At 42.8% G+C, this 9126-nt stretch overlaps 1 pseudogene; it reads left to right on the top strand.

Annotated features, from left to right (window-relative positions):
- The window catches only part of LOC142661317 (EGF domain-specific O-linked N-acetylglucosamine transferase-like), a 43062-nt pseudogene extending 34484 nt beyond the window's left edge, over nucleotides 1-8578 (top strand).
- The last annotated feature ends 548 nt before the right edge of the window (nucleotides 8579-9126 follow it).

Consider the following 9126-nt stretch of genomic DNA (forward strand, 5'->3'; position numbering starts at 1 on the left):
ATCATAACAGGTTTTCAGCCTCTGGATGTTTACTGTTTTCATTCACTGAAAGCAAGGAAAGACCATGAAAATGAAGAAGAATTGAAATACAAAGTACTGTAGAAAGTTGCTGATTTTCAGCAGGAAGACAGCAGAGAACGTTAAAAAATGCCACAGTGATCAGGCCATGGAGGGTCCGGACAAAACAGAAATGTTAAATTACCATTCCAAGGATATCCTACTATTTTGAGTTTACAGCTCCTATTCAGTCCTATGTGTCTCCATGGTTACAGGCTACAAGTAAACGCTCTGTAGTTGGATCCTGCAGTCATATTGCAATCCATCTGTCCCCTACTTGCTTGCATATACTTGGCAGGAACAGCAAGAAGTAGGGGACAGTTATTTGCAGGATCTGACAGCACATTGTTTGTTTGTAGTCTGTAACCATGGAAACACAATTCTTCATTGGAGCTGTAGATCCAAAACATTAGGAGATTTTAAATCAAGACTATTTGCAATGTTAATTCATTTTTTATTTTGCATGCAATGGGGGAAATTAATATTAATGGTTACAAAGGTGGACAAGTGACTGTTTTTAATTTAAAGGGGAAGTGCTCTATAATCACGAGCATGCGTGACTGCCAGTAATGTGTGTTATCTGTATTTTGCACTAAAAAATTGCAACTGCTCCAATTGGGAATGGTGATGTATAAAACAAAGTTAGGGCATGACCACACGTGGCGGATTTCCTCCGCAACTGTCCGCATCAATGCCGCACAGAATCTGCGTTGCAGATTCTGCTGCGGATCTGCACAAAATGTGCAGTAAATTGATGCGGACTAGCTGCTGCGGACTGCGGGAAAAGTGCTTCCCTTCTCTCTATCAGTGCAGGATATCAGTGCAGGATAGAGAGAAGGGACAGCACTTTCCCTAGTGAAAGTAAACGAATTTCATACTTACCGGCCGTTGTCTTGGTGACGCGTCCCTCTTTCGGCATCCAGCCCGACCTCCCTGGATGATGCGCCAGTCCATGTGACCGCTGCAGCCTGTGCTTGGCCTGTGATTGGCTGCAGCCGTCACTTAGACTGAAACGTCATCCTGGGAGGCCGGACTGGAGACAGAAGCAGGGAGTTCTCGGTAAGTATGAACTTATATTTTTTTACAGGTTGCTGTATATTGGGATCGGTAGTCACTGTCCCGGGTGCAGAAACAGTTACTGCCGATCGCTTAACTCTTTCAGCACCCTGGACAGTGACTATTTACAGACGTCTCCTAGCAACGCTCCCGTCATTACGGGAGCCCCATTGACTTCCTCAGTCTGGCTGTAGACCTAGAAATACATAGGTCCAGCCAGAATGAAGAAATGTCATGTAAAAAAAGCAAGACGGATCCGCAGCACACATAACATGTGCATGACAGCTGCGGACTTCATTGCGGAATTTAGAATCTCCATTGAAGTCAATGGAGAAATTCCGCCATGAGTCCGCCACTGCTCCGCAACAGACAGAGCATGCTGCGGACACCAAATTCCGCTCCGCAGCCTATGCTCCGCAGCGGAATGTTACGCATCGTCTAAACGAACACTTCTAAATAGAAGTGGAAGTCAATGCAGAAACGGCTCCGCTGCGGATTAACGCTGCGGAGTGTCCGCAGCGGAATTTAAGTGAAATTCCGCCACGTGTGAACCCAGCCTTAGACTTGGGGGTCATTAGTCATGTTTTTCTGGACATATTTGGTAATATCCCCTTTTGTATTTATGTTCCTTTAAGGACGCTGTGTTTGCGCTACTGCCCAGAATGAGATACGGGTTATTTTACAACACGCCGCTGGTAAGCTCGTTATCCGGAGATGTGACGGGTGACAGAAGAAGTATTGTTTGCAGACAGGAGATACGTGCTTTATTAGTGCAGTCAATTTCAGCGCTTTTTCTTTCTCTAGATCTCAAATTGCCGCAGCACGGGATTGTTCAGAGCGTTTTCACAACATGTGCTTTTCCGGCTGAATATTTCCCAGGAAACTTTAAAGGTGCGCTATAAATCAACATGAGGGTTTGTTCCCGGGCACAGTTCATTACAGTCATATATATATATATATTTTTTCTTTTTTAAAGCCTTCTGTAGGGATAAAGTAGAGCGCCACCATTCTCGTAAATTATACAATTATTCATAGCCTGCCAACAATATATGGAGTACTTTTTCTTTTGTCAGACTGTTCAGGAACATATAACGTTAGATGGGAGGCCGGAGACTATAAAAGAGGTGCTGTCCTTATTGCTGCATTCCTCTATTGAAGCGAATGGGCCATCAGGCCTTGTACCCACTTTTATGCCCTTATTTGCATAGCCCTCGGTGCAATAAAAATGGAATAAGAGTCGGTAACTTCTAAACTGATGCAACATGAAAGCCAGTCTGGTTACAAGCTGATCCAATGATTTCTTCCAGTGCAGTCTTCGGCATACCTGACCCCTACTGGTGGGTATTGAGGAAGGCACTTGAAGTGGGGAAAAGCATAAAGATTACATATACAAGATTAGAAAATAATGGCTGCTATTAAAACAGCGCCATCTTGTCCACAGGCTGTGTCTGGTATTGCAGCTCATTCAAGTTCATGGAGCTGAAGTGCAATACCAGGCACAGCCCATAGACGAGTGGTGTTTTTTTTTTTTGTCTTGCAAAAAATGTCATTTGACCCCAACGTGTGAATAGATCCATTATTAACTGATTTACTTTCATTTTGGCTCTAGGAGGAGAACATTCGAGTCACCATTCTTATACGCAGCACAGAGTTTCAAAAAATACTGAACTTAGATGAGGTAATCATTACCTTTCTGTGGGTGGCGATGCCCTGGGGTCATTTCTAACCGCAGACGCTTCGTCTTTGCTCTGTGATCATCGGAAATAACATTGTGGCAACGAGTCTCCCAGGAAATCCGTAAAATAAAAATTAGCCAAATGGATAATAACGCTAAACATATTTCTTACTGATGTTCTCCCTCAGCTGGTCCATGCCTTGAAGTCTGTCCCACTCTTTCAAGTCACTGTGGTGGATTACAAATATAGGTACGTAATATTATGTTTATAATATCTGAGAACGAGCTGATAATGCTTATCCAAGGTGAAATACACTGCGGGACGAATCCTAAATGAGGCCACGTGATCTGGAACAGCATATTTGAATAATAGATGGTCGGTCCGTTGATGAAAGGTGAAGTTTCATGAGGACATTAGGGCATCTAGACTTCATAGGGGGGGCACTTTGGACCCCTTCTATGAGCCAGAGCCGGCCCGTCTATGTATTACGTGGTCGGCCACTCATTTTAATGGCGGCCATGTAATACTACATTTTCCCGGCAGAGACCTCTGTAGGGGAAATATCTGTCCGGATGCCGATAACCGCAGATCACTGGGGGTTTCTAAATCTGTTGCCGTACAGCAGGTTTTTCACCAGGATTTTTATATATTTTGTTGCATTAAAGGGATATTTCTACAGAACACATTTATAGCATATCCATAGGACAACATATAATTGGCCGCTTACAGACCTGCAACCGACTACAATGTGGAAATCCGTGCACATTCACAGCCCCATTCTCCCTGCAGTGGCCAGTTCGCTCCTACACGTAAACTGAGACCATGGGATCCCATTCTCCTAACAGCTGGGGGTCCAAGAAGTGGGGTGTAGTCCTATGGATATGCCATAAATGTATCTTATTGAAATACCCATTGAATTTTATATTTTGCCTCTACACACCTTCAAGGGCCTGCTGTAGGGATTGTCAGGGTCCCAGTGGTCAAACCTCCACCAATCAGTAAGTACTACTTTGCTGAGACTGCTATTTGCAAGAAAACACCTTACAGGATAGGTGATAATTTTCTCATCGCTGGGGGCTCCACCGAACACTCGTTCTTCCTCACTGCTGAACCGCAGGAGGACATTAAATGTAGCGGTGGTCGAACATGCGCTGCCGCTCTATTCAAAGTCTATGGGAATGACCGAAACAGCCGAGTACAGCTGTTCCCATTATTCTCATAGACCGTGAATGAAGCGGCAGGCGCATGCTCGATCGCTGATCCATTCAAGCTCATCCTCACTGAAGGGGGTGCGGTGAGGAGGATCTATGTGTCTGGGACCCCCGTTCTCATGATTGAAGGGGTTCCTAGCAGTGGTGCCCCCAGCGATCAGAAAATCGTCACCTGACCTGTGGATAGGTGATCATTTATGATTCTGGGTAAACACAATAAGACCGTAAAGGACAAGTTTTATTAATTACCGTTATCAGGACATTGGTTCCTTCAGTCATAACAGATTGAGCACTATACAGTGAATGTCCGCCCTTCAACCATTTTGTTATTGTAATCTAAACAGGTCCAAAATGATGCTGATTATTTCTTAAAGAGTAACTAAACGTTCAACAAACTTCTCACATGTCATAGTAACACGTCAGAAGTTTTGATTGGTTGGGTGTCTGAGCACTGAGACCCCCACCAATCGCTAAAATGAAGCGGCAGAAGCGCTAAGCAGGTTCATTTCTGTTTGGCTTTTTCCGGAAAGCCGATGTAGCGGTGTACGGGCTCATAGACTTTCTATTGAGTCTGTACACCGCTACATCGATTTCCAGAAAGAGCCGAACAGACATGAAGGGGCTGAACGCTCGCACGAGAACTTCTGCCGCTTCGTTTTAGCGATTGGTGGGGGTCTCAGTGCTCGGACCCCCACCAATCAAAACTTCTGACATGTCACTTTGACATGTCAGAAGTTTGAACATTTACTTACCCTTTAATATATATTAATGGTGTTTTTTCTGATACAAAGCTCCAAATCCCCTGCAAAGACATAATATTTTTTTATTTTCACTTTCTTTTTCATTTTAAATTCTTTATTAAATATCAATAAAAGAAAACAAACATTATCGTATCCAGTACTTACAGACACCATGACACTTTAACAAGTTGTGTAGACAACTCCTTCAGACAACATATCAATTCGACTGCGCTATTGATGCTGCCAAAAAAACGGAAACCTTAAGGAACGGAGACAAACGGAAACCATTAGCAACGGAAGCGTTACCATTGAAATCACTGGTAAGGCTAACGGAAAGCTATGGTTTCCGTCTGGTTTCCGTTCGTGGGTTCTCCTGACGGAAAGGTTTGACGGAACCACGAATGGAACCCCGAGGCAGATGTGAACGAAGTCTCACTTCAATGGAGGTTTACTGCAATACCAGACACAACCTATGGACAGGTGTGGCGCTATTTCTGGGAAAAAGCAGCTATGATTTTCTAATCCTGTATAACCCCTCTCTGTCTATGTAGCAATTTGAAGTTCTAAAAGGCAATGTATTGATAGTTCTCTCCATAACTGCAAACCCTTCATTGTATGTTTCTCTAGATCTCTTGGATTCCTTGAACAGCTGAAGATCACACATAACTCTGAGATATTTATTGGGCTTCACGGGCCGGACTGACTCATTTACTCTTTTTACCAAACTGGGCAGTTATATTTGAGCTGTAAGTCATTTTCTGTGTTCTCGTGTGTAATATGGTTGCCTCTCCTAGAATGTCTTCTCCTTTTGCATTAGGAAATTGCATGACTAGCAATTCCTTCATATATTGTTATTGTCATCGTCTTCTATTCGGGTGAGGGGCCCTGTGCTGCAAATACAGGGAGTGTGAGTCCCTGAAGGGTCCTGATTGGATTGCACCAGTTTGTAAAGGGAGAGTTTTCCATAACAACATTATATTTAAGAATTACTATGTGTGTCTGACTGCAGAAAGTCGGCCTTCATTGCTATACTAGACAATCCTTAATGTCTATTGCGCAACAACTAGTGGCGTACCTACTGTAGAGGCAGACCCTATGACCACGCTAACGGGCCCATGGTAAAAGAGGGCCCGGAACTGAACAACTTCTACGGCTTCCTTTAAAACACTGTCTCAGTGTTTACTTGCAGCCACCACTAGGGGGAGCTCACTGCATATAGATTTATACAACTCCCATTGAGTTCAATACATATACAGTGAGCTCCCCCTAGTGGCGGTAGGGAAAGCAGGGAATTTGGAGTTTGTGAAAAGCAGAGCCCCAACCCCTATTTTCAAAAGAACAGTGAACATTAACTTAAAAAAATTTTTTGTTGGAGCTTTCAGTAGGGGGGAGGGAATTCTGAATTTAGATATGGGGCACTATGGTTTCTGTGTATGCCCCTGATGATGACATTATACTAATGGTCCTGTTGGTGCAAATGTTTCAGCAGTACAGCTTTTAGAGCTAGTTTTTTTTTTTTAAGCAAGCGTGCTGATCTGTCCATATATTCACATTTCTAGAAATGGCCTACCATGACGACACCGAATGGAATTTTCAATAAATATTTATAGACTTTAACAATAAAAGCTAAGTTCTTTTCCCACGAGTCATTTGTGCAAGGTCAGCTCGGCATTCACGCAGCCCATATCTGTATGTGGATTATCAGAATCTGCCTATACCAGCGTCCATTAATCACAATGACAATGTCCCAGATCCATTAGTACATGTGCACCTCTGACTTGGTGTATTAGTAATCTTACCCTATTAATCGGGCACTTCAGAACAGAAGGGTTATATCAAATATTTAGAATAGGCATGATGAGAATTTGACATGTTGTATTGATACACATAGCATTTAATATACAAGACAAAACGTATAGAACCGCTAATTTTGAGAATTTTAGGAAGATTGCAGGACCAACCTTTGCCATTATGTATTTGTATCGAAATTCATGCACGGTAAACACGTGGCATTGCAGTATAAAAGCCATTTTTGTTTTTGCAAAACTCATTCAGTGGGTGCGTGGCATAACTAATGCACCTCCAGCATACGTTGCGCTGTGCGCCCTCTAGAGGGGTGAATGGGTAAAATGTTGCCTTTAGATTCAGGCATGTTAGTAGCGAATAATGCAGAGTACAAGTGTGAACAGGGCAGATAATAGTTTTCTTCTACCATATTATTGCATGTGTTTACCCTGCAGGGGGCGCCGTTGCGTAGAATACTGTACATGTGTGATCTTCTTTCCCTAGGTATAATTGTCAGGATGAGAGGTGTTACTTGGACTTGGCTCGACTTCGAGGAATTCACTACATCACATGGGAGAAAGCAGATAAAATTTTCCCTCAGGACAAGGTAAGTCCTGCTCACGATACCAGGGGTATTACCCGATCAGAGGGTTTACATTAAAAATGACTCATTTAGCCAGCTGAGGTCTTGTTAAGGGCTGATATACCATAGAGAGAGCCTAAGCAGCTGCTATGGGGCCCTAAGAGAAAGGGGGCCCTGGGTTGGTTGGTCCCATCTCTTCGCTACTGGGTGTCGAGAACCTGTGTAGGACTCCCCTCTCCAGAGGAACTGAATTTTTAGCAGCAGGAGAGTGGGCATTGGCCCAAGTGTCATGGAAAGGATGTGGAGGGGAAACAAACTGTGCTTTTTGTCCTGGGTGGCAAAACCAGCACCATATTAAGGACCCATTTCGATCTTTGCTATGGGGTCTGCTTTCTTCTATGTTTCATTGACAACATTTTTGCAGCTCATGACCATGGACAGATATTTTTTTTATCTCCTGCAAGTAAATGACGGTTTCTATTGTAGGACAGCATGCAGAGATCTTAAAACCGGGAGAAATTGATACATAAAGTATATTGGAAAATTATATAATTTTTCATTATACAAAGAATAAGGGTCAGTTCACACGTTGCGTAAATACTGTGGGTTTTCTGCAACGGAATTCGATGCGGAAAATCCACAGCGTAATACGGTTGTGGCAAAGTGGATGAGATTTAAACAAATCTTTACGCTGTGTCACTTTACGCAGCGTATTCGCCCTGTGTTAACTCAGCCTAAAATTTATTTGCAGAAACCGAATACCCCTTTTTAATTTTTGAGTAGTGATTTTACGAGAATATTCGGACATAAAGCCCTCGCTGTTGTGTGTTACTCCCCGCACGTTCACATGGTGTCGCTCTTGACTCTTTCCATTCACACTTTTTTTTTTTTTGTTAGATTATATTGTTCTCTCCCATTATTAGGCTTCTTCCATTGAGTTGTGACACATTTCAGGCTGTGGCAGGATCAAAAGTAAATTAATTGGTCATTAGTTCAACCTGTCAATAATTCTCCCCCGTGTCCCGTGTAGAAAAAAAAACAGATCAATATGTCCTGGGGGCTTTAAATGAAAGTTGTTTTCTGTAACCAGAATTACCTAATTAACTTGTCCTTCAATGGAGAGAATAACGTGCCCGAGAATGACAAAGCTTGTTATGCCGTCTAATTAAGGGACATCACCCGACTTTGGGAGAACACCCAAAATTCACCAATTACGCCTTCGATGTTGCGGAATTTTTCCGGCTGGTCAGCACTGCGGCAGAGTACGTGTCTCGTCATCCTGAGTGGCCGCTCCGAAGAGGTCGTGATGAACTGTAATCGTAAAAAGAAGGAATTACCTCGAAGAATATGTCCTCGGTTCTATTTTATAACATAATAAATTATTTATTTATTATAAAAAAGTTTTTTTAATTATAATTGTTGGAATTTGGTGAGTTTGAAGTAAATGCATTAAATCCATTTTAGCTTCTATTTACCAGTTTTTATCATTTTCTTTTCTTTTTTTGCTCCCCTCACATTCATTCATCCAGAACAGGCAGTATTGTACATGCGTTATTTTCTACACAGGCCGAAATCCAACATGCATCAGTAAAATTCATAACCATTTTCCTAAAGTACAGCAGATAGGTTAAAAAAATCCACTTACCTATAAGTTGTAACTAAAGGGATTGTCTCCTCTCGACAACCAATCCCCATTTTGCCTATTAGGCCCTATTGACGTCATAGAGGGATGGTACCCTGCTCGAGACCCCTTATATGATCTAGAACAGAGAGCTTCTGACAAGCTGACTGACCCAGTCATCCATGTATCACAAGGAAGGCCATTCATTTGATTGGCTAGATGTAATACTTAATTTCACCTGTAGTGGCCGCTGCCGGGGAAGTGACCAGCCGACGGTAACCTCTCTTAGCAAAATCTGCTACGTGTCGGGGAGCCAGACCCACTCTCATAGTAATGAGACGACACAACCCCTTTAAATATTTTGTGCTAGATTTACCATTGGTCCTGTATCATCCAG

The sequence above is a fragment of the Rhinoderma darwinii genome, chromosome 9, assembly GCF_050947455.1.
Source record: "Rhinoderma darwinii isolate aRhiDar2 chromosome 9, aRhiDar2.hap1, whole genome shotgun sequence".
Lineage (NCBI taxonomy): Eukaryota > Metazoa > Chordata > Amphibia > Anura > Rhinodermatidae > Rhinoderma > Rhinoderma darwinii.